The sequence below is a fragment of the Ambystoma mexicanum genome, chromosome 6p (assembly GCF_040938575.1).
Source record: "Ambystoma mexicanum isolate Mex_15411 chromosome 6p, UKY_AmexF1_1, whole genome shotgun sequence".
Taxonomy (NCBI): domain Eukaryota; kingdom Metazoa; phylum Chordata; class Amphibia; order Caudata; family Ambystomatidae; genus Ambystoma; species Ambystoma mexicanum.
Genome location: NC_090935.1, coordinates 774,056,937 through 774,083,746, shown reverse-complemented (window position 1 = coordinate 774,083,746; position 26,810 = coordinate 774,056,937). Strand labels below are relative to the sequence as shown.

General features: G+C 45.5%; 1 protein-coding gene across 1 annotated transcript in view; it reads left to right on the top strand.

Annotated features, from left to right (window-relative positions):
- The window catches only part of SKIC3 (SKI3 subunit of superkiller complex), a 2,336,627-nt gene that overhangs the window by 1,355,278 nt on the left and 954,539 nt on the right, over window positions 1–26,810 (top strand). The gene's annotated exons all lie outside the window — the stretch shown is intronic.

Genomic DNA, 26,810 nt, shown 5'->3' with positions numbered 1-26,810 from the left:
TTTTATTGTCCCTATGGGTCGGCCATGTGTTTGTAATACGGAAACATTCTATAATTTTTGTAAAAATGATTTATATTACTGTTTGGTTTAATTTAATGCGCAAATGAACAAGGTTCGAGAGACACATTGCATTTACACTGAGCAATCACTTTTATTTACACAATACATAGCTATGCAATGGGCCTGCAACATGAGGAGACTCGAGAGAACAGACAATCAAATTACAATCATTTAAACCGTGATGTGTATTTCTCAATGAGCTCTGCTTTAGGTGGACATGGAACAGAGGCAATGTTGGGTGGCAATGCAGTTGTCCCCTGCATAGGTTCGTTCACCACTCCATGTATGTGCCTATCGAGGACATCTACGATAAGTCTCTCAATAAACTCATATTGCATATCCTCAAACACTGGTTTGATCACCCATTGTTTACTTCTTTTAGTGAAGGCCTTATTGTAGCGAAGCGTCCCTAAAGTTCCGGTCGTCCTACTTTGTTGACGGCCAACATTATGGTTATGTGCCAAGACCGCTAGAAGAGTCCGATTTATCATGCCTTCCATGCCAAAATGCAATCTTTTGGGCCTGTACTTTAGGCACATATTGTGGAACACATCCAAATCTCCTGTGTGGCAGAATTCCGTGAGTCCCCTCAAATCTCTTGTTATAGTTTTATCAAATACAATCTTTTCAATGGCCTTGTGACTGGGTGATGAAGGAATCAACCACTTCTTCTTCCGTGCCTCCTCTGTGGACAAATGGCCATGTTCACATTTGTGGAAATGTTCATTTGTCGACCATCGATGTACGTTGCTACAGTGCAACATTACTGACCGCCATTTTTCCAGTAGAATTTCCAACGACCCTTCACATGTTTTTGAGCTCCACCAAAGATGGTTGCTGATTGACTTGGACCACTGTGAAATACCTTGCATATCTTTTTTTTTCCTGCAGCCGACAATTTTTTATTGATTGTTTTTGCAAGATGCCATACGTCAAATTGGTGATTTATATTTTTGTACTCTTCTCTCATTGTCTTGGCAATTGAAACGTGTCTGTCCGTGGCTATCAGGTCGATCACCATTCCCCGCGATTGTAGTTCTTGCAATGATGCTACAAAGCCAACTTTCTCCATGGCCACTGAGGATGTACTTTGTGACACCTGCACGACCACCGAACTCACAATTTTCTTACTTTCCATGTCCTGAAAGTGGTAGGTGCAGTACTTGGCTGAAAATCCTGGGCTGTCGCACTGTCCATCACCGGCTAGCCTGAAGCGTTTGCCTGCGAATGTACTTTCCATTGACATTTTTTCCATTCTCCAAGCTTCGCTGATGGCTGGAAATAGATAATCGGTTTGGTATTTGTAGAACTGAGTTTTCGCAATGAAATGGATTCCCACAAACTGAAAGAAATACTGTAACTTTTTAAAACTTGAACCACTAAAAAGTGCGGCCGCTGCACAAAGTAGATTGCCTGCTGGCAGTTGCCCCAGCATGGGTTGTGCAGACCATGCGAACGGATGATATTGTGTACAGGTGGCATGTATTTTAAGGTTAGTGCCTCGAATTGCACGAGTCACATTAATCAATGGCTCCCCACATACTTCCCCACCAACCCAATGCCCACATTTCATCATCATAATAATATCCATCAAACAGCTATCGAATACAATGAATTTGGCCTCTTTCCTTATACTGTCACTCTGCATCCCAGCTGGTTCGGCCTGTAACGTTGAGGACATGTCACTCGCATGAAAGGTACAATCTCTGATATCGTCTTCCGCTATGCTGAGTGATATTGATGGTGTTTCATTGTCGTCCATGTCATTCTCTTCCACTGCAACAACTGTTCCTTGTCCGGAGATGGGAGAAAAAAACAATGTCTTCAACTTTCGCGCGCTCTTATTTTTTGCGGGTGTGGATTCTGTGAATTGATCTCCGACTGCATCCAAACTACCAGGAGGACATTCACTATCAATGGCTGGTGGTGGTATAGCTCCGTTGTCAATCACTTCATATTCTTCCCATTGGCACGATGCATCTCCAGTCTCAAGTCCCTGCCAAAAGGTTTGACAAGCAACATCTCTCGTTCGCTTCACTGTCTGTGTAGATCTAGTTCTTACACCCACTCGCAACTAGAGGACAGATTAGAAAAGGGATGTTCAGTTTAAACACAACTTACAGTATTGAACTATTGACAGTGAAAGACAACATAATATAGTGAACAGGACACTAACCTTCTTTTGCTTTCTTTTCTTTGAAACTTTCTTGCCTCGAACTTCAACATCTGGACGCTGTTGCTCCGACTCGTGTGTGCATGTCTCCACTTCCTCTCGCGCTGCAACGACTATATTTTCATGATAAGCACATCCATCACTCACTGAGGCTCCATCGACTCCCTGAAACATAGAACTTTCATTAGTATGTATAATAATATTGAAAACACAAAATGTACTTGGGGACCAATACCCATACGTACATCTCAATAGCAAAACACGAATGAACGCATTGTGTAGAACATTCAAACGACAATAGTTCACGCATTGTTGATCTAGTTAGATTGAACTGTCAAGATCCATACCTCGGGCTCCGCATAGACTTCCATTGATGATATTATTGAAGATGACGCTTCAGCAACTCCCTGAAACACAGTAATTGCATTAGTATGGTTTTCTATTTTGTTTAAAAGAACATAAACTTTCTGCAGGCGTCAACGGCTCATCTAAATAGACCTGCACAAATGATCAGTTGTCTAAAATAAATAATGGATATCTAAATATGATTCGATTTGCTCCATCGTTGGAAGTGTCACCACCCAGAGATCTGCATCAACTACTAGGGGTGATGTTCTTGTTGAAGAAGCTCCGTCAGCTCCCTGAAACATAGTACTTGCGTTAATAAAGAAGCAAGTATAGCGGATGTAATCACGTCATTTGATCTCGCATGATTGATCTGTCAGTATCCATACCTCGAAATGCATAAGAACATCAAGGGACGCTGTAACTGCGGTGCACACTTCTGCAAGCTGTTGCGCCGACCCGTAACTGCATGCTCCCCCTTCTTCTTGGACTAATGCTCCATCGACTCCCTGAAACATAGGACTTTCATTAGTAATGAACACAATATTGAAAAAAGAAGACACATAGGAGGGCGACGACAGAAGGACATACCAATGGCTAAAAACGAAAGAAACATTGTGTGTAACAATCACGCTACAAGAATGCAAGATCTGATGATCTCCATCGATGGAACTGTCCGGAAACGTACCTCGAGCATCTGAGTGACATCTACGGTTGTCGTCAATGCGTTGGACTCCTCAGCATCTCCCTGAAAGACAGTACTTGCATTATTTTGGATAACAATAATTATAACTGAAAACAAAGACTAGAGGACGAGTACTGTGGTGTACCATTAGGTAAAATAATTACACGATCAATTAAAACTATTGATTTACATGCCTAAAACAAGTCAGTGTCAGAATAGCTAAGTAAGATTACCCGATAGGCGCTTGAAGTGGCTGATGACTGCAATAACGACACGGATGGAGAATCTTCCGCCTTCATATTGAGTGGATACATAAATGGGGAAATTATTGTTAGCTAATGCTACACACTACCGCAAGGCCGAGAGACAAATACGTAAACTTGACTCACCAGTGGAGGGATGTGGACGAATAGAGTGGGAATAGCGGTTGAGAGCAATTTTCGCCTCGCTCGCGGTGTTTTCTTCTTTATTAGCAATGATGTGGAGTACATGTCTGGGCTAAAGTGCCTGCTGCAGATGCGGTATCGATCACCCCTCTTGTCCGCAAAGACTTCAAGGACTCTACTTTCTAGCTCAGAGGCTGGATATCCGCAATATCGGACCCATTCTCTTATCTGATCTATTGTCTTAGGGAAAACATGCATTATAGTATCTTCAGATTTGTTATGGGTCTTCGAAGGGCAACCGCCAATGGAACAGGCAGGCATTATGGAAAGTTCTGAAAAGTAAAGATCAACAATTCTCTATGAATACCAATGTGTTAAAACATTAAATGACACATAAAAGGTTCAATGCAAGGTCCGTTTTGGTTCTTGGAACTATACACGTTATTCACATGCGGATAAGTATTTCAATAACTTTCAAAAAATAGAAAAAGTAATTTGACTAAACTCAGAACATGTGACTAGTTCCTTGCATGTACTGTCGTGAACGAAAAGAAAACATGGATGCAATTTGATGACTACTAGCAAATAGATATAAATTAAAAAATTGGACGCAAAATGATTATGGTACATGGACTTACCTTGACGAACAAACAGTTAGATGCAGGGATCAGAGTAGTTTCTTGTCGTAGAACAGGGAGCAGTTCACAGGTTGCAAACTGACGAGTTTGCTCAAAGTGGTCACGGAAGTTCACAGAGACGAAGAGCAGATAACCAGCACCTTCACGGGTTGACTAGCAAAGCGCAAAGAAGTTCTCATTAGAAATATGAAGTGGGTTATAAAGAATTCGAAACAGGGGTGTGTTTGTGAATGAATGACGTGTATATGTCGTGGCATTATGCGGATTGCAGGGGGGCGTCCAGCGTGAGGGGGGATGCTTGGCAGGAGACACGGGGTCTGGAGGTAGACATGGGAACAACAACCCATGCTCTATAGACCACTTTGAAGTGTACATGGTCTTTGGCACCTCTTGGCCTTTATCGCTCCCTGACAGCTCCACTTGCCAGCAGCGCAAGTACCCTGGTGCGAACTGCCTTTGATAGGGCGGGGGGTGGATCGGGGCGGTGGTCGTGCAGACAAGACACAGGAAGACTCGTGAATGGAGACACACTTATGTGGATTGCAGGGGGGCGTCCAGCGTGAGGGGGGATGCTTGGCAGGAGACACGGGGTCTGGAGGTAGACATGGGAACAACAACCCATGCTCTATAGACCACTTTGAAGTGTACATGGTCTTTGGCACCTCTTGGCCTTTATCGCTCCCTGACAGCTCCACTTGCCAGCAGCGCAAGTACCCTGGTGCGAACTGCCTTTGATAGGGCGGGGGGTGGATCGGGGCGGTGGTCGTGCAGACAAGACACAGGAAGACTCGTGAATGGAGACACACTTATGTGGATTGCAGGGGGGCGTCCAGCGTGAGGGGGGATGCTTGGCAGGAGACACGGGGTCTGGAGGTAGACATGGGAACAACAACCCATGCTCTATAGACCACTTTGAAGTGTACATGGTCTTTGGCACCTCTTGGCCTTTATCGCTCCCTGACAGCTCCACTTGCCAGCAGCGCAAGTACCCTGGTGCGAACTGCCTTTGATAGGGCGGGGGGGTGGATCGGGGCGGTGGTCGTGCAGACAAGACCCGTTTGCCGCAGGGCCTCACCAAGGAGAGGCCATCTAACTGAATGTAAGAGGATGGCTGCAGGATCTACTACATGGAAGGCAGGGGGGTGAGTTTATAAATACCTCACCCTCCCAGGAGAATATATGGGGGTCATCTCTGTACCCGGTGCCCAAAAAGAGGATTTATTATGATCAACCATATTTATTATTTACCTATAACCATGTTTTGTATCAATAAAATCCAACAGCTTTTTATTGCCAACGCTTGATGCCAACCCACAAAATAATATATGTATGACTGCTGCATATATGGGTTCAACGGTTATGTGTATTGAAGGTGTGCGGCCAGCGTGAGGGAGGATGCTGGCCGGAGACATGTGGTGTGACAAGACAAGGCACTGGAAGGCTATTCAATGGAGACACACCAGATTCATTTAAAAAATCAAAACAACCATTGTTAAAATATATGTTGGGCTTTATTTTAGATTTTAATTAAACATAAATAATAAACATTACACATTGTAAAGTTGAGGTTGCAGCACATCGAGGGAAAATCCGCGGTATTGTCCACTGTCACTGGGGAAATGTTGTCTAATGGCAAGTACCGCACAGGCAGGTATTACTCTCCGAACGCGGTGTCCGAGCCTCCCGTGAAGCCACCAAGTGAAGCAACGATAGGCCACCAGCCTGTACCACCTGTGAAAAAAAAAGATGCAAACTGTATTAAACTGACCAAACTTTCTTATCAATGTCGATTCAGGTAACACATGTCATTTTTCTTAGAAAAAAATTATATCTAGAAAATGCACTATATGGAACCAATTTACATGCGTTCGAATGATATGTAAATGTAATTTTATATGTGGGAGACGACCATGAAATAGTGGTGGCATCACTGACATCTCAAACAGAGTATACTTACTCGTTACTCGGATTACGCGGACGAACAGTGCCACGAAGTTCGTGCATAAGCACCATCATCATCCTCAACACTGTCCGTGAGAGGCAGGCTTCCCTGAACTCTGGCAGCTCGGTGATGCATTGCGGACTTTGCTCGCCTTCCTGCAGACTTTGCTCGCTTTCCGAAATGTAGGCCAAGCACCCGGAATTTTCACGGCAGCAGCAGTTCTCCTCCTCAGTTGGCATTAGCTCGCACCGATTGCACGTGCACCAGGTGGAGACGCCGTCCATGCGACATGGTCCAGGCTCTTCATCCGTTGACTGGTCCTCCCAACTGCCGTCCGAATCCCCATCGTTTTCGCGTGCTTGCCTTTCCAGTAGTTCCTCCTCGGTGTACTCGGGCTCGTACATATACGGCATTATTGTGGCCATTGTGCGGTAAAGATAGTAAAATAATTTACAGAGATGGTACAGGTGTTCACACGGGCTACAAGCGGCGAAGGTAGCTGACCAGAGCACTGAAACGAGTCACAGAATACTCAAAGTAACACAGAGAGAGGAATGGAATCGAAAATCTGCTGCTGTATGTTGTGAAACGGTCTGTTTATACTTATTGGGGAAAGAGGCGTCCTGCCATTTCCATGGCAACACGTCAATAGCTGAGGCGCAGCGATTGTTGACACGAGACGTGCTTGAAATGGGCAGTACGCGTCTGCTGATGTCAGGCTCAGGGGCGGGGGATTTGATTTAGTGCCGCAAAGGCAGGTGAGCCAGGTCGATGCGGCGAAATGATAGGATTATCACAAAATGGAGGCTGATTTCGAGTGCGATAATGGGCGAAAAGTCGGGTAAGGTCCATAGGAAAGTTTCCTACGATCTACCGATTTATGCTTACAAACACATGGCCGACCCGTAGGGACAATAAAAAAAAAGTCCCGGAACTATCCTTTAATCTATTAAAGAATGTACTCATCTAAAATCATTGTAATGGAGTGTTGTTAATGTACTCATCTAGAATCATTGTAATGGAGTGTTGTTAATACAGAAACCTAATCATATATAAACATAAGCAATGACTGCAGCATGCACCATAGAAGTACACTATTTATAATCTTGTAATTCTGGATAGTACAATAATGAATGCTACCTTATCAGAGTTTTGAGTAATGTTCAACATGTAATAACTAGCTAACAATTCAAGACTTACAACACTTGTGCTGGTACAAACAATACATATGAAGAACCACAATGCATTCAAATCAGAGGCACATACAGGGAAACTAAAGTAAGAAAGAAAGAAACAGCATCGTCAGAAAATGTTAATAAAATTGAAGTTTATCTTCATGTATACAAATGAATTGTGTGTTTGAGGCCTGCTTATTTCCCCAGTATGTGCACCATGAGCTGAGACCAAACCCTAAGGGAAGTACTTAAAGAACATATGAGAAGGTTAACGTCAAGATATATAGCACCTTTTCAATTTTAATATTCTGTCAGTGAACAAAACCACCCGGCCTATGTATGTCGGTGAACAAAAACAAGTGGCCCAGATATGTGATGTCATCACTGATGTCACCAATCAAAATGCACATTTGTGATGTCATCTTTAATGTCCTGGGTGTTAGTCTTAGCAGTGCACGGTGGTGGTTGTGGTTGCTTAGCTTACCATAACTGACGAATTTCTGGTGTTTTTCGGTTTTACTTGTAACCATAACTTCCCTTTAACAAAGTTTTTTCATTGAATTTCATAGGTTTTTATTAGTGCAACTTAACCATAACATCCCTTTAACAAAGTTTTTTCATTGAATTGCATAGGTTTTTATTAATGCAACTTAACCATAATATCCCTTTAACAAAGTTTTTTCATTGACTATATATATATATATAATGTTCCCAGTGCTCTCTGAGAGACTATTTTTTGTTGCCTTTTGCTGAATTGCATTCTGGTATTTGTAGTCTCCCAGTCAAGATGGAGGGAATCATGCCACAATGGCACACGTTTTGCCTAATATAGTTCTATAAGGATTTATATATTTGAGTGGCACTATGGTCTGTGTACTTTTCAAGCTACCTTTATAAAGCAGAGTATTGATGAAAGCCAGACATGGAGCTGAGCAGGGGAAATTATGAGAAGGCAAGTAAGTCATGAGTATTTGCAGAGGATGTGGCAAGAGAGGTTGCAATCCTGGACACTGGTGCAGTTATTTTCCCCTAATTGTGACTGCTTTCCAGGGCACAAGTAAAGGACACATCTGGTTGGTGTTAGGTTGCTCTTGGCGAAGACCGTAACTCTTCTAAGTATTGAGACGCTGTGCTCTACCTCCCTGAAGGACCAAGCCCAACAGCCTAATAAACAGCCTGAGTGACTAGAGCCCCCAGGCATGAGTGCTACTGCACACAACCCCTCTGGAACCAGTGACACGGAAAACATGAGCTACAGAATTGACAAAGTGCCAATATAAATAGGGTGGCCTGAAGATACAAGACTGATGTAACAACAACACAAGCAGCTGGTTTCTTACCCTCTTCCTGCAGTTGAACTCCTGTGAAGGATCCTAGTGCCTTTCATAAGCCTATAAAATAACATTGAGAAAAAACTGGAAAACCGCTGGGGAATTTCAAAGGCCGAAAGGCATAATGATTTATTCGAAATTGACAGATTTGCTGCGGAACGCAGTCTTCTGTTCCTCCCCATCGGCCACCCGGATTGAATTATAGGCCGCTTTTAGATCTAGCTTGGTGTAAATTACACTGTCTTTTGCCTGGTCCAACAATACCTGGATGAGTGGCATAGGGTAACGGTTTTAACCATAGTGTCGTTTAGCTGGCGATAATCCACACATAGCCGTAGTTATTCCTCATGTTTTTTTGCAATACAAAAGAAGGGGCCCCTCTCGGGGGAAGTGTAGTGCCGAATGAACCCTTTAGCAAGATTGGTATCGTTGTAATCCTTGAGAATTATATTTTCCTTCTCTGATAATGCATATATCCGACGATACAGAATCCTTGCATTATGCATGAGCTCGATGCAACAGTCGTATTCCTGATGGGTAGGAAGTATGTCCGCTTCTTTGGCATGGAAAACATCACTGAATTCAACGTATTCCTTGGTTATCTGGTTCACAAGGATCAGAGCTTGTTTGGGTAAGTAGGGAACTATGGGAGGAATACTGAGAGGGGTTGAAGTATAGGAGTTGCCTTGAGAACAAGAAGTTGGACATTGGGAACCCCCTAAACGTGAGTTTCTGATTTTTCCAATATATGGAAGAGTTGTGGAATTTAAGGCCAGGTGTCCCCAGAATGATTTGAAAATGAGGGGCAGCAATGGCATCAAATGCTAGGGTCTCTTTATGGAAAGGGTCACATATCATGGTCATGTCCTTGGTATGTAATGAGATCCAGAAATAAGAAGAGAACCAACCACTGACAGAATAGGTTCAGATACGCCTTTGGGAGTCAAAGGGATTTCAAGGTAATGTGTAAAAGGCAAGGTCTATGAAGTTAACTGTAGCTCCACTACCTATAAAGGCCAGTATTCCTTCCCATTTATGGGAATCGAGGTAGGGAGCCACTAAAATGAACACATGACTGGATTGATTGGGCATAGTAGGACATAATTCATGAGGGGAGTCGGATACCATAAGGCTTGCACAGGGACTCCCTATTGAGTGCGAGCTTTGGCGTTTCCCTGACTCGGACTGGTTCTTCTAGGGAATTCCCTAAGAGTGTGGGTAGAATCACCACAATAAAAGCATAAATTGAGACATCTACGTCTTTCACGTTCCTCGGGCGATATCGGGCCACAAGTGCTCCCTAATTGCATGGGCTCTGCTTCTTGTCTGAGAGTATCTTTTTCCCATCTAGGAGAAGGGTTCCTACCAAACTCAATCCTTCTCCTTTTCTCTCTGTGGCTCTTTGATTCATCCTTACCACTAAGGAAACGTAAGCCGAGAGGGTGTTTGGGGGTTTTTCTACCACTTGACTAAGGGAGTCTTTCAGCTCTTCTTATAAGCGTTTGCAGAGGATGGTGATCTGTGCGTCTCCAGGCCAAGTGGGTTGGGCAATGAGTCCCTTGAAGTGAGATACATATGCAAGAAAGTCTCTAGAGACTTGTTTGATCTCTAGCAGTTAATATGCATGGCCTGGCCTGTATACTGTCTATCAAACATGAGTTGGAACGCTTCTAGGTATCGGTCATAGTCCGTTAAGAGGGGACTATTCGTGTCTACGTATAGAGTAGCCGATGCTAATGCTGTTTTTTCCAGATTAAACAGCATGAATGAGACCTTATCTTGGTCTGATGCGTTCAGCTGCGGACAGTTCAAATGATGGATCCGATATTACATCAAAAAGAATTTAAATTCTCTAGGATCACCTCTATACTTGGGAAGCATGGGTGGAGATGGACTGGCCAGAGTACCCCCTGATGCTGGTAAGGTAGCGGGAGCTAACAGAGGTCGACTATCTGACTGTGTGGAGGTCCCAGAGCTAGTCTGCCAGAGGGAGTCCCGAGAGGTTGACTTTTTTGCCATATGGTCTACTGTATTTTAGGAGAGAGGTCAAGGTCTCGCAATATGTCAGGTTGCTCATGGCGAAGACCATAACTCTCATGCTGTCCTCCCCCTCCCTGAAGGACCAACCCCAACAGCCTAATAAACAGCCTGTGTGACTAGAGCCCCCAGGCAGGAGTGCTACTGGACAACCTCCCCACACCCTCTGGAACTGGTGACCAGGAAAATAGGAGCTACAGAAATGACAAAGCGTAAATATAAATCAGGGTGGACTGAAGTTACAAGACTGATGTAAAAACAACACAAGCAGGAGGTTTCTTACCCTCTTCTTGCAGCTCCTGGCATCAGTGGAACTCCTGTGAATGATCCTGGTGCCTTTTGTAAGTCTATCTTTTACTCTAAACTTAATTACCTGTGACCATGGTTTACTAGGCATCAGGATGTACAGGTCCATGGCAACAAGATTACGGTTGTGAAACACTGCATCTAGTTTCTGAGGTCAATTTATGTAAATGAAAGTGTGTGAAGTGAAAGCAAGAGGAAAGGACCTCATGCTCTATGACGTCATGCGTCACATCCCGTGACTGCAGAAGTGGTAATGGAGGCCGTGCTATCTGGGATTCCCCCAGACTCCACGGCAACCCATTTTGGTGATGAAAAGGCCCCCCGGGTTGCTGCGGCCACCGTGAGGTCCTAAGGCTAGTCACCTGTGAGGAGTGTTGTAAGCAGGGCATCTGCCCTGCATTAGGCAGGCTTGGGGCGGCATTCGCCACATCCGTGGACATATCCTAAAAGGTGGACAGTCCAATGCTACTTTGTCTTCAAAACTTTCTTCTAAGGGGAAGGTCATTTGAACTACTTTTGTCTATTTCACTTTAAGATATATGTTCACTTACTCTGTGTATATTCGTGGGTGCAAGCTTCTGATTTTTGCTATGGGGGCAAAAGTACCTGGGCATATATTATTCTTGCAGCCGGTCATTTTATTTCCCTTTTCGGTGCTGGTTAAATGCGGTTAGTCGGGGTCACGCGATGTATCACAACAGTCACCAAGAGGCCGGCCATAATGCAAGGGGCTTGTAGCACGCTGCTTAACCAAAGTATGTGATCTTTGGCATTGCGAGTTCTCAAAGCCTGCCATCTTTTATTCATAACAATACCACTGTCGGAGGGCAGGGTATCTGAGTGGAAGCTTGATTGAGCTATGGGCGAACGTGGAGGAGAAGCTGCAGCTAAAATCAGCAGTGAGCCTCGGGAGGTACAGCGGATTGTGTGATGAGGAGGAACCGTGAGACTTCCTGTGTGGGCAAACCCCAATGAGTGGCCCCAGGAGGTAGCGGGTGCTGGAGGATGACAGACAGACCACCAAGGAGGCAGACTCCCTCCCCCTAGGAAGCAGCAAGAGCTGGAAACAGTGTGCTGCTTTGCTGGTAATTGCCTGAGGGCCGAATTGAATCCTCCCCCCAGAGCTGCATGGCCGGGGGGTTGGGAAGCATTGGTAGTCGAGGCTGCACTCTCTACGGCGGAAAGACGGGCAGCGAGGAAGGGGATTTGCCTGTCCCCGGCAGCTTCAGGAAAAGGTGTGAGAGAGCGGGTCTGAGTGAGGGCATTGGCGGCAATATAAGGAGCGGCATGGCAGCATTGCAGAGATGCTGGAGGGGCTGCTCATTTCAGTCTGAGTGACTCGTTATTCTAGAAGGACAGAGGAACATTTAGAGGTATTCTGGTGGACATATAGGAGGCCAGCCAGAGGACCAGCTGTGGAGGTGAAGAGGACATCATTTCAACAAGGCGACGCGCGCGAGGGCTTCAGCAGGCTTGATGCGCACCAACAGTATTATTTCATCTTGGGGTTCTGGAGAAACATGCCAGATTCCAAGAAGACCCCAGTGAAGCCAATGCAGACAAGAATGGAGGCTTTTGCAAAGAAGAGGGAGGAGACAGTGGCTACATCAGAAGCGGGAGCAGAAGTGCAACCTGAGGGGGATAGTATGATACAGAAAGAAACAAACACCAAAATACTGTAGGTAATTGTAGCTCTTAGAGCGTGCATGGAGTAGTGTATTGATGAAATTAAGTGTGATGTGAGGCAGGATGTACGAACAGTGGCTGACCGAGTGGGAGCGAAGGAGGCAAAAGTGGAGGAGGTGGCGTCTACCACGAACAAATTAAAAGTTAAGGTACAAGATCTGATGACAAAAGTCAGATTGTTGGGGGACTCGAGCCGAACATGTGGAAGGGAGGGTGAGGAGAAGCAACATTAGGATTTTGGCACTTCCAGAAGGGGAGAAAGGAAGAGAGCCAACTATGTATGCTGAAAATATGTTGCTCCTTGAGATTGGCCCAAGAAACTTTGGGTAAACAGCAACCTAATATGTGTTGAGAGAATCCTATGTGATAACGACAATCTAATCATGAATGTGAGGAACATTATGAAACAAATTCACAGTTCTCCAAAATTAAGATTCATAACCTCACAGGACATCAGAGTGGTTGAATTTAAAAATGAACATAGAATGGATTGGGTAATATTACATCTTACTTCACTGTTAATAAAAGATGCTCTATTGTATGTGGCAAACAACTATCTGCCATTAGGCTTTGAAATTACAGCGTTCAACCATTTAATTTCACAAAAAGGTACAGCCGGTAGACCTTCTTCAGGCCTTCTGACACTTGTGAAGAGAGGTACAGGGCTGACTGTCATCAAGATCCTAAACCCAAATATCTTCACTCAAATAGTGATAATTGACCTACAATTGGAGGACAAGAACAAGAAAACAACTTTGGTTATATGTAATTTATATTGCAAACCAACAAGGGCACAGCTAAGACATTCATCAGTGAAACAATCAAACAAGTGGATAATATATCAACAACCTACAGAGATCCACATATTCTGCTGTGTGGAGACGTAAACATGAAACTCATATCTGACCAAGGCAACCTGATCCCAAAAATCAACATACCCACCAAATCTAAACCATGGTGGGAAGAAATTAAAGCGCAAAACTTTCATATGTTGAATGCCCAAAAAAGGGGAGATATTCCTGCTAAGTGGACCTGGTCTAGAGTCAAATTAACAGCAAACTTGGATTACATGTTTGTCTCCTCCAATTGCCTTCATCTGGTCGAACAATTCTCTGTGATCTATATGACAAGTGACCATAATCTACTTGAACTAACATGTAAAATTCAAACGACAGAAAGCAGACGATGCTACAATACTCCGATAGAAACCACTCAAGGAGGAAAATAGGCTTAGAATTTGATCTAATGATGTCCTCACAATTGCCAAAGAGCTTAAACATGCACTAAAAGATGAAAATGGAAAGTCAGAATACATTTGTCTATTACATCAATTTCAACATAACAAAAAGACCATTGATAACAAAGAAAATATTACTATGCACAAATACAGCATGCAAACAGTTGCAGAAAATACATTATTTCTATCAGATCTAAGAAAAATAAAGCAACTCAAACATTTAGATAGCAACCAAAGAAATACACTTATCAATAAAAGAAAGAAAAAATACAAACAATGGATAATTGCCACCAAAGCGTCAAGATCTCAAAATGGCATTGAAACCCATGCCAAAAGCATGTAATAACCAAAACACGAGGCTCTTATGGGATCTAATCAATAACGAAGACTCCAGCCAGATAGCAGTTCAAGTGGGTAAGGTAACGAAGGCATGGATAAAACACTTTACAGCCTTATTTGCTAAAATGAAAAAGGCCTGAAAGAAAGAACATTACCGTGCACATCAGCACCATGGAACATTGGGTTTGACATTGATGATATCAAAATGCGCATCCCCAAACTGAATACGTCTAGAGCTCCAGGACCAGATGGGCTTACTAACATCATGCTCATAGAAGCACAGGAGAATTGGACAGAATTCATGTACATCGTTTTTAATCAAATCCTGAAAACCAAGCAAATTCCGAGCTCATGGAAATGAGTGATTATTGTACCGATATTCAAGATAGGCGATAGAGAAGACCCAGAAACTACAGGTCTATCGCCCTTCTGGATGTCGTGAGTAAACATTTTGGCTCCATTCTGCTGCGGGACTTAAACAAATGGGCAGTTGAATCTGGTCATAGAGACCCAAGGCAATCAGGGTTTGTTAAAGGAGTTGGAATGTCCCTGAACTTGTTTCTACTAAATCTGCTAAAACTGAAAGTGATAAAAAGCCAAACAAACTATTACGTTGCATTCATTGACTCCGAACGGGCGTTCGACAGCGTAAATAGAAATGAATTATGGTGGAAACTACATATCTGGGGATGTCCAATCTCTATATTAGAGGCCATATTTGCATTATATTCAAACACCTCAAATGAAGGAAGATTGACTAGAAAAGGAGTGGTCACCCAAATAATGTATACATACATAGGGCTTAAACAAGGGTGCCCACTGGCGTTGTCACTATTCAATCCTTAAATATCAGATTTACATGAAGCGCAGACCCAGGTGCACGCCTTTCCTCCAAGAGTTGGGAATCACTATATCCCATGGCTATTATATGCAGGTGATTTAATTATTATTGATCAAACTGAAATTGGACTGCAGCGAAGACTAAACATGCTTCTAGCATATACAGACCGTAATGGCCTTAAAGTAACCATCAAAAAGACACGTATTCTCGATTTAGCAGCCCTCAATCGGAGAAACTGCAAACACAGAAAAATCTTTCAGTGGAATTTGGCTGGTGAAACGCTTACACAAGTGAAATCTCTGACCTATTTTTTTTTTATTATTTTATTTGTCTTGGTTCTATTACAAAGCAACAGAACCTTTGCAAAAGTGAAGTATCAAGTGGTCGTTACAATGTAATTCATACAAAATGTCAGATCAAAATTCAATAAAACTTCATCACAAGTGAAATCTCTGACCTATCTTGGAGTTCTAATCAACAGAAATATAAATGAAAGTGAGTGGTACAAAGTGTTGAGACATAAAACCATATGCCTACCACGACAAGGACAAGCAATCTTAAATAAATTTGGAAAATACACGCTAACTCCTCTTGTACTGTTTTACAAGCAAAAGTTGCAAGCAATTCTTACATATGGAGCGATATGTGCGTCAATTTGCGATGGCAAATGTGGGCAGTATTAGAAGCTCTGTTTTGGAAACGAGCTCTAAGAATTGTTAAGAGCCTACCAATTGCTGTCATTAGATATGAGCTAGCCTTGCAATCGCTAGAGTCCATCATGATTTGGAAAACTCTCTCACGATATAGAAAAAGCATCATGCTGCCAAATCCACAACCTTTTGACATCATCAGCTCCAAGCACATCAGTCTCAAAGGAAGATATGCTAATAAATTGGAGAGAAAAATGCAGAACCCCGCTAGAACATATGGGTCAGATAAAATACTAATTAAAAATCAAAATATGGCTAAAACAAAACTAAAAGAGCAAGATTGGATAGAAACTCAGGATGTGAGAGCAAAATATATGTCATCTATTCCTCTCACCCATGAAAGGCTTTGCATTAATTGTTTACCAAAGTATTTGTTTAAATTTTCCTCAAGACACTATCGAGAACTATTCATGAGGTTTAGAATGAATACACTGCTGTCAGGAGAAATCCTTCACAAGCAGAAACTGAGATTTAACAACAATCCATGGTGTAAATTCTGCATAGGGAAAGAAAACATTGAATCAATATATCATCTGATGGTGCTGTGATACAATCTCACAAACTTGAGAATGGTTCACTGAGGACATTAATCAAGCAGACCAAATCATTATCCTCACAGGAATGGTGGCATCTACTACTAATGGGAGAAAACACAGGAATGCTCTTGACCGCCATGAAGTTCATAGAGGAAGTAATGAATTAGAAACTGATTGAGCACATACACAAATTTAATGAAGAACAATGGTAGGATGTGGTCACAAAAGACGAAAATGAAAGTAGCCCAAGCTGCACTGAAGATAAGTTCAAGTCAAATAATGATCCAAGATGATTGGATTTTATAGAAGATAGTATAAAAGTAGTCTACACTGGCACAAGAGGAAGAGAATGCTAACGAATTTGAGGACAATGAACTTCCAGTAGTGATGTTGTGGCTTCTGAGAAGGTTTACGTGTGATTGCCAGTGTGTTCATCCTGCTTTCATCTTCTTTTTCTTTTGTATTCTCTTTTGTATAAAGGTTTATCACAAACCAACAAATAAATATATAAAGGTTTTACAAATTGTACATTTTGCGTCAGTGTCATACTTGCGATACCATGCATCCCCTACAATATAATTTACGGCTGCAAGTACCTCCCTCCCTGTTAGGCAGAAAACTGTGCAGTTCCCTTAGGGACCACTGCAAAAAGTTTAAGACTACAGGAGTAAGCAATAAACCCAATTGGTAATAGTCTGAACCACCCAGATTTACCTGATGGCTGAGCAGTCAGACCTCTCTCAAGAAGAGTTAGGCAGTATATAGAGTATACACAATAGGGCCAAAAATAAGGTAGAACAAGCAAACACTGACCAGAGCTTTGGTATAAAAGTATATAGTTATTTATTTAAAAACACTTATGAAAATACACTGGCACTAATAAATCAAGCAAGTTCAAACACAGTCACTATAAGTATATACACCTCCCTAATTAATTATTCGACAAGTCTAGGTTAAGACACCACTTATTTAGCAAAACAGAGGCGAGCGCGTAACCGTAGATGGCACTCCAATAATTCATTTAAAAAGGGAGAGAAAAGGCATAGTAGGAAAATAACACAGTACCAACACTTTTAAGAAACCACAGCGAAGAAAGGCAGGGTCTACTGTAGAGCAAAAGTTCATAGGCCAGGCCCACTCTTGGAGAGAGCAAGGCGGAATGTGCCCAAGATCACACAGTGGAAATGCACTCAAAGTCTTTGCAGAAAAGTAAAAAAGAGGTTGGATCAGTTCAGAAAGGCAAGGTTAGCAGGTCTGGGGTCAACCCAGATAGAAAGTCAAGGATTTACGGGACACCTTGGACAATCTGTTGCAAGGGAGACCAGGCGGGACACAGTACCTGAAATGGTGAGAAATCTCCAGCGGGGGCAGTTGTTCCTGGCAGCGGATGCAATTCGTGGCTTCGTCCAGGGGAAGAGATGATCTCGACGAGGAAGAAAGCTGGAGGTTGTTGCACTGCCAGGGAAGAAACAAGCCGCAGAGTTCACGATTAAAAGGTACCACCCTTTTATTCGCGGTAGTGGTGAAGTGTGGCTATCCGGCCGCCGGGGTGCTTGGCACGGGCGATTCGACCACGAGACGTTCCAGGAAGGCGAAAAAGGCGAACCGGTTGGTCCCACCAGCTCAAAGGGAAGAAGACTCTCCTGGAAGGTGGTCTCCTCTGTCGTCGGGGAAGTGGTGAGTTCGTACAGCAGGGCTCCACCGGTGGTGTCGTTGTAGATGGCTCAGCTTCTCCCCTCTTCGGATTCTTTAGGTCCTGTAGTGACTTCTGAAGTTCCAGTCCCCAAACCACTGCTTCTATGTAGAAAAACCCCCATTCAACAGCCTAGCTGTCACTCAAACATGCTAAGTGGTCGGCCGGGCGGCTCACCACTGGGCCAATCACACAAGAATGCGACTTGAGTTGCCAAGGCAACTCAGTCCAGGCTGCCTAATCCCCCCCTCACACATCCTGTAGACCCCAGACAGAGTGGCACCATTTGGAGGGCTTCTATGCAGAAGCCCGCCAAAAAGTGGAACAAAGGGCTTGACTTGGGTTAGAGTTTCAGAGGCGAACACAAACGCCATTTTAAAACAGAGTCCTGGCAAAAAGACCCAACCGGGGAATAGATATTAAATAAATAACCCGGCGGTATCTTTAACATTGCACCAAAAAGTGGTGCATTTAAAATCAATGGGAAAATCCCATAGGAAATATTCCAGTGGAATATTTCGCGTGGTATCCACTGCCACCTGCCAGAAACTCGACAAGGGGGGAACTGGACAGTGCCCCCTTGGAAAACAGACCCAGGTGCAATCGAATTACCCCTACCAGTACTTCCACAATATGATGGTTTGTACTGGTTCTGTTCACAATTTGAGACTAGTAAAGCCAATGGTGACTTTACATGCCCTGGGAGACAGTAGTCAGTCCCAGGGTATGGAGTCTATGTTTGGGGGTCACTATGACACCCCTGTGTTACTGTACGGAGGGTGCTGTGTAACACACATACCAAAAACACATGAAGCCCTATGGAGTAAAAGACCCCATAGCCCATAAAACACATTCACAGTCAAAGGACATACTCAAATCATGCCTAAGAGCGGGAGAAAAAGAGTCTCACTCTTAGCAGGAGAAAAAAATAAACCTCAAAAATCCAGCAAAGCTGCTGGGGGACTCACTAGGTTTGGGAAATTAGCCTTAACAGAGAATTCTCCCTAACACCCCCGTGACCAAACCATCCATCGCCTCTGACATCTTTGAATCGAGCCTTGGGAAGTTCGTCGCCCTCAGGTAAGCCTCTTTACTGCTGTGTGTCATTACCCCCCCACAATATATCCTTTGGTAGTTCTCAGAGAAGCACTCCATCATGGAGTCCAATAGAGTACCCTCACTGTTTCTAAGTGCACTCACTCTCTTCTCCATTGTCTGATCCCATAATTTCCTTGCCAGCAAAACACCCACCTTATCCCCCTTATCATAATATTTTTGCTTTAAGAACCAAAGCTTGCGAAAAAGCTCCCCCAGCGCTAGCTCCCTAAGATCTCTCTTCTTCGCCAGTATAACTCTCCCTCCCAAACTCCGCCCCTCCTTTCATCCAGACTCTGCAGCTCACTTCTCAGCCTCTGCTGCACCAAGCACTTCACACTTTTTTTGCTGGAGCCCTCCTTTATCAGCTAGCCTCTTATAGTCGCTTTAGCCGCATCCCATACTAGGCTGCACTTAACAATGTCCCTGTAATTTGCCTTAAAGTAGAGGTCACTCTCCCATTGGAGCTTCTTTGAAAAAGCAGGATTGTTCAGCAAAAAATCATTGCACCTCCAACTCTTATCTCTATACTCTGCCTCCCTCACATCCATGTCGAGCAGCACCATCCTGTTGTTTCGACCAGTCCACCTCCTTCTTATCACAGCTGAATACCCCATATTTTTGGCCTACCTCCATAAGAATAAAATACAGCCTAGAGTGAGTGTTGTGAGTATTGAATACAAGGAGTATTCCATTTTCTCTTGATGCAACCTGCCCTCCCACTTGCTCGTGTCCCTGTGGAGATTCTGTCTTCGGAGCTACCTACCACCACATTGAAGTCTCCCCCTCAAGCCCCTATCAACAACAGGCCCTCGGGCCAACCCTATTAGCTCTCATACTGGCCCTGGTTTGGCAATATACAGAACAGAGGGTAATTCTCATCCCACCCATCCATCTCATCTCCAGCAGAAGCATCTACTCACACTTCTTAATCATGTTCAAAATTTCAAGTCGGAGCAATCTCATCACCAGTATACCCACTGTGAGAAACCCGGGGTGTTCTCGCGGATAGAACCTGAGGATCTTTTGTTCGGGTGGCCAGGGCACAGCCATCGCCTTTGGAAGCAGATCCTGGGGGTGGACTCGTGCGGGAGGATCTCCATTATCAGGGGGTTCTTGGGGACTGCGGCAGAAATGCCCTCGGGAGAAATGCAGTATTCCCCCCTACCTGACACTACCTCAGTGTACATGGGATATGTTAAACCCAATTTTCCCATAATTACACAAAACCCTATGACTTCCCAACTCCCCCCCCCTTTTCTATACAAACACTGAGACGAAGAAGAGAGAGATTGAGAGAATGAAGATCACTGAGAAGAAACCCACTCGGACACAGAAGACAGACTCTTCCCTTTCAACAACAGGCTGTCCCCTTAGCAAGGACAGGCAAGGTCAGGCCTCCCTTGACAATCAGTCTCACCTGAGACCTATTAAGCCTCCCCCTCACTATAAAAGGCAGAGCACACAGGCACACTCTGAGCGAGCTGTAGATGCTGGATGGTGCACGGAAGCCAGAGGTAGAAAACCTGAGATGGAGAGACCCTTGAAGGCTTGGAGGAAGAAGGACTGCCTGATTGCTGGGTCTGGGAGAGCTGGGGAGGCTCCAGGGAGTCAAACCAGGGGCAGCTGGGGTTACCTGGCGGTGCCCACACCAGAGCACCTCCTCTGGGCAAAACAGGCACGCCCAGGCCTTTGAGGGGCAGGTGGCGAGACCCTGACCTCAACAAGTATCCCCATAAACTCCTGCAGCTCCCAAAACCGCCAGAGGGCCAAAAGGGTGAGCTAGCGAAGTGGGAGCTCAATCAGAATTAAAGATTCTGGCACTGGAAGTCCAAAGACATTTATTTTGTAAACTTTAGGATGGGTCTGAGCCTGGTTGAGGGAGACCCATCTGTGAACTTTTGAAGGGGTCCGAGCCCGACTGAGGGAGACCCATCTGTGAACTTTTAATGGGGTCCGAGCCCAACTGAGGGAGACCCATCTCTGAACTTTTGGAGGGGTGTGAGCCTACCTGAGGGAGACCCGTATGTGAACTTCAAGGAGGGGGTCTGTGCCCGATTGATGGAGATCCCTGGAGAAAACAAGGAAACTGAATTCTGCTTAAAGGATGCCAGGGACCCTCCCAGGTGAACGGCAGAGTTGGGGAGGCGAGCCCAAGACTGTGGTGTTAACCTTGACTCGTGGAAAACTGCAGAAACAAAAAGGAAGACACATACAGCCGGCGAGTTGGCAAGTGACCTGAGAGACCTGTGTGTGCTAGGAAAGATTGAACTTTGCAACAAAATATCGCAAGTGAAGGCTGCACACGTGTGGATGAGACGCGAGGAAAGACAGACCTGTAAATGAACTTTAAAGCAAGCACAGCTGTGGAATCAGCGATACTGAGTAATGGAGTGGTCTAGCGAAATGGAGTAGCCAACTCGACAGTCTCTGTGAAAGGTGCTTGGTTTGTAGCGATAAAAGGGAACGTGAACAAAGTTAACCCTGAGAGAAGGGGAGAGGAAAAGCTGAACATTGAATTCTGAGTTTAAGTGGTCCAGCGGTGGTCTGTAACGAAAGCCATGCATATTTGAAAGTCTTCGACATCCGAAAAGCGGTCTGGGCCCAACTGAGGGAGGCGCGAAGTATGAAAAGCTTGGGGAAGGGAGCCCTGTTAAACTGTGAAAGGTCTGACCCCGGAAGAGGGGGACCAATGTTGTTGTGTATGGTCAGAGCCCGACAGAGGGGGACCAACATGAACTTTTTGTACTTTGAAATGGTCCGAGCCCGACTGAGGGTGACCAGCGTGAACATTTTGTTGAACTATATATTGACGCTGGAAGGTGAGTCTTTTAGCGTGGAAGGCCAGGCGGCATCCATCCACGTTTTGCACTGCCTTTAATTTTGAAAAACCCGAGCCAGAGTGTGTCATCCTGTCTGCGGAGGCCGCCTTTCCCTGTGCTGTCCAACGTGGGGAGGAGAGCTGACTCTGTCACATTGATTCTTTATAGTTTTGCACAATATTCCTTTTGCATACACATTTTTCCCACACACATATTGTTTTAGAGTACGGGCTGACATTAGGTTTTGTTAGTATTGGCCATCTTGTTTTGACAGACTCAACTAAGACTGTGTTATTTATTATTTGCTGGTCGATTGTGCTCCCAACCTAGACGTTAGTGCAAGATAGGCATTCTTCCAACCCCTTTTTTGAGATCAATAAAGGTTTTCTGAACGCATCTTTTGTGCCTGCCATGCTTTTGATACCATGCTTCCCTTACACCACACACACCTTTTTCTGACGGCCAGTGGTCCAGACTTCCAGGCCTACACCTTTCCCCCGAATCCTCCTTTCCTCCTCCTTCTGCAGTCCAGTTTCCTACAGGAAAAGGACGTCCAAACTCTCTACCCACTAATGACCTTCAATCCCTTAACATTAATCGCAGCCACCTTTAACGACCCTGTTGCCTTCCCCCTCACGCTGTCATCTCGTAACAATAGACTTCTCACAGAGCCCTCGATCACCTTTGCTCCCCGAGCCCCATGATACAACCTTGTACTCTTACGTCCCGTCCCCTTTCCTCCATACTCCATGTGCGTCCCTTCCTAGGGACGGGAGACGGAACCTTTTTTTACCAGAAAAAACCTTCTTCCCCTTTAAATTTAGAGGCGCGCTGGGGAGCATGCGCTATCCTGACTCTGCCCACAGGCGCCACACCCCAGTCCCCTTTTCTGCATCGACCGGAACAGGCCGATTTAACCAGCGCTCTTGGGTTTGGCCCTGCCATGTAATACCACACGCTCTTCCCCGGATTCTTCTATCTTTTTGTCTTCTATTTGTCATTAAGGTACTTGGTTTTCCGGCGTCATGCTCCTCTCCGGCGCATGCCGACTTCAGCAGGCTTCAGCAGGTGTACAGACTCCATGCGCACTGAAGAACAGGCTAGCTAGATGGAGGGAGCTCTTCGCAAGGTTTCCTCCACAGGACTTGAAGACATTTGTCAGAAAGAGATCGAGGCCCAAAGGAGGGGCGCAATTTTCATTCGCATCCCATAAGGGCGACTCCTTCCTGAGGAAACGCCAGAGCGGGAGGAACCTCTCTGGTTCTGGTGCCAGCACACACACCAAGGCTAGTCCAGCTACCGGCCTCATGGCCGAGGGGTCATCAGATCCTTCCGGGCACAATGCTGAGGGGCCGCAAGGTTTTACCGGGTGTACTCCGGCCCCAGCAGCCCCCAGCCACTCCGTCAATATCTCCTGCCACCTCTTCAGCCTCCAAAGACAGGTTCTTGGAAAGGTTCCTGGCGCTGATGCGAACCCCCCAGAGGGGGGCCATCCTGTGGGATGCAGTCAGGGACTTGCTCCCTCCGGTCACCCCACTGGCACCCAGAGTCATTCCTCCCATGGCTCTGGCGCCACAGGCCCCAGCGCAGCCTCTGCTGTCTCTGCGGGTTCCTTCGATTCCAGCTCTCCTCCCCTCTTCGGTGATCGCTGCAGCGTCACTTTACTCTAAGCCTCAGTCGTCCTCGGTGCTGCTAGGCAAGGAGGAGCAGATCTTGGAGGCGTACAGGGAGAAACTGTACTCCAACGCCTCCTTGCACCTGGGTCAATCCAATGCGGATTCCATGCTGGCAGCCGCTAACCAGAGGCTTTGGCGGGAAATAGCGGACTTCCTTCCAGAACTTCCGACTCAGAGCCAGGCACGCTTCAAGGGGGTTCTAGGAGAAGGCAAGCTGGTTGGGCAGGACATCATGGGTCCACCGTGGCCCACATCTATACCTCTGACCGGGCCATCGGCATCGCCAAGGACGTGAGAAGGAAGGCCTGGCTTCAGGCTACTAAATGTAACCCCGATGTCCAGGAACGCATATTGGACCTTCCATTCGAGGGTAGTGACCTCTTCCACTCTACCACGTACGAGGATTTAGCTAAAAAGAAAAACAGCTTGCAAACTGCAATGTTACGCTCACCTGGTATCAACAGGGACGCCACCCAGCTGGGTTACTCGCTGGTATGCTTCTCAGCTTTGCCCTGATGTGGTCTCCGGGGAAGGTTCTGCCTGAAAATACAGGAGGACTGTGTTCAAGACTGACCGATTGGGGTAAGTATCCTCCCTCCATCCCCGAATGCTTTCAGTCCCTCTGGCGCCCTCTCCTCACCTTGTGGTAGAATTAGGTGTGCTCTCCGTCCTGCCTTCTTTGCAGGGGTGTGTTGTCTTTCATGGGCGAGTGCGGTCCAGTTACTTCACTGACGCCGGCCCGTTTGATATTGTTCAGGTAGATCTTATTGCTGTTCTTTAGTTTTGATGCTATCCTGCATGCCTTTCTTTGTTTAAAATGTCTTTTTTCTCCCTTAGGTATGCAGAGCTTCAGCGCGGCGAACTGGCTTGGTTGAGCCCCGCTGGTAAATGATGGCGCATTAAGAGCGCTATGATGCGGTAAGTAAGCGCTATGTGCAGCGCTGTGAAGTCTTGCCTTTGCTAACCTGTATTTTCTTTCCTTGTAGGTCGTGGTGTTCTTCAGCGTGAGTGGAATGTCCGGAGTGGTGCCAGCCGAGAGGCGACCAGCGAGGTAAGCCTTTTGAGCAGTTCGTAATTTGTAAATGTCTCTACAGCTTTCTTTAATGTTGCCTCTATCTTCCTCTTTCAGGTTGTTCTGTCCGGGAGGCGTGCAGATTCGAGGAAGCTGTTCTCAGTTGCTGCAAGTGTTTAAAGATGAAGACTGCAGGTAAGATGCTGCTGCTAATGATGTTCCTTTTGTCTCCTTGCAGGTTCTGCTTCTCTGAGGGAATAGCTGGACATGGTGAGCGTCACGTTGCAAGCTGCAAAGTAACACGAAGCATGTTCTGCAGTCAGGGTGCGGTTTATATAGCCCATGTAAAGTTGTACCAGGGAAAATAGTTCCAGGCCTGCCACACCCAAAACACTAGACCGCATAGCTTGGTTCTTCATGTTGGCTGACAATACAATAAAGTAGTTCCCAAGCACATTGTTGTTCATGGTGTATGAGCCCGGCGCCATAGGTGCTAGGACTGGCCCCATGAGGGCTTTTGAAGAGGATGCCAGGCTCTAGAGGCCCGGGTCCTGACTCCACCTGGCCAATAGGTTTGCCAGAGGGGGTTTTGGGTGAGGGTCGTGACACTGCAAAGTCTTTATCTGTCATGATCACCTTAAGGGTTAAGGGGTTGGGACCAGGTATGCAGGCTAGCAAGGGTTCCTTGTGCAGATATGTGGGGACTAAATGGTTACTAGCATGGTGTGCCAGGCATTGTTCACACTCCTCAGCATCAGATTCACAGTGGGCCCCCATAGAGATCTAATGGTTAAATGGTTCCCTTAAGATGGCTGCCTTTCGTGTCCCTGACTGAATAGCAGTAGGGAACTAGTAGTTGGGCGTGGAGGACTATATAAGCCCCACCTGCACCGTAGCACGTGCTTCGCGTTAGTTCCGCTGACAGCTGTGCAATGCTTACCAGAGCTCTGCTCAGAGACCTGTAAAAGCAAGATAAAAGTCATTTTATGAACTTATCGAGTTACCAGTAAATCCACAGACCAAAGATTCAACGTACCTGACAAGAATTCTGCAGCAGCAGTCTTCCAATAGGTGGAACCTTCCTCCAAGTTCCGCAAAGCAGTCCACAACCTTCTTCTTCAGCCGCGGCTTCACCGCGGATCCTACGACCTCTGTTTAACCTGTAAAACAACGTATTCTAGTTAAAGAAAAACATTTAACATTAGTTCACCTGTGAAAGTAAAACTACGCGCTTATTTACCGCAAATTCCTACAAACTTTTCCAAGCATTCCAAACACTCGGCCTCGCAGTGAGAATCTGCAGCTTGGTCACGAAGCCAAGTATCACTGTGCACCTTCCATTTTGCGCGTGCAGCCTTACCTCAGGAGCAAGACTTTGTGGGTTTCTTCGACGACGCCCGTGCTTCCTCACGTGTGATTCTTTCCTCGTCGAACCTGCAAGAGACAAAGAGAGAGTAAGACTTTCACAAAGAGTAGCTATGATATTTTCCCTCAGAGGCTTCAACACCAAACTGACACTTGCCACCTCGAGGCTCTTGTACACTCTCCAGTCTGGAATCTTCTTGTGCCTCATTACCAACGCACCCCTACAAGATAGCAGGACGGAGAGCTCCCTAACAAAAAATCACAGGTGAGAAGGGAAACAGGGCATCCAGATTATCATAAGGGCGCACAGCAGGTGGGGGTAGAGCCACAGTATAGTGACCCACATTAGGTTAATTCCATGTTCCTTTTTCTCTCTCTTTGACGACAGGGGAACTCCTTTTCATTAAGCATTTGCAGACCACTGGGTATTCAGACAACTTACGCTCCTGCGGAGATCAGGTAAGCGGTACATTATCTATCCTAACGAAGGCCACTACCAAGGCACACACCCAGTCGCATCAACGCTCCGACAGGGGGCGGTTGTTCGGCGGGTTCCGGGGCTTCCAGGAACGGAGGTCGAGACAACCTGACTGCTTATCCAGTCTGCACTGGTGCAAACAACAAAAGGGGGGAGCAAATGCTTCTTCCAGGCCCCCTTCTCAGCAGCAGCCTCAGAAGTAAAGAAAGCATGATACGTCCCTTCGGGTCCACGTGTCTCCA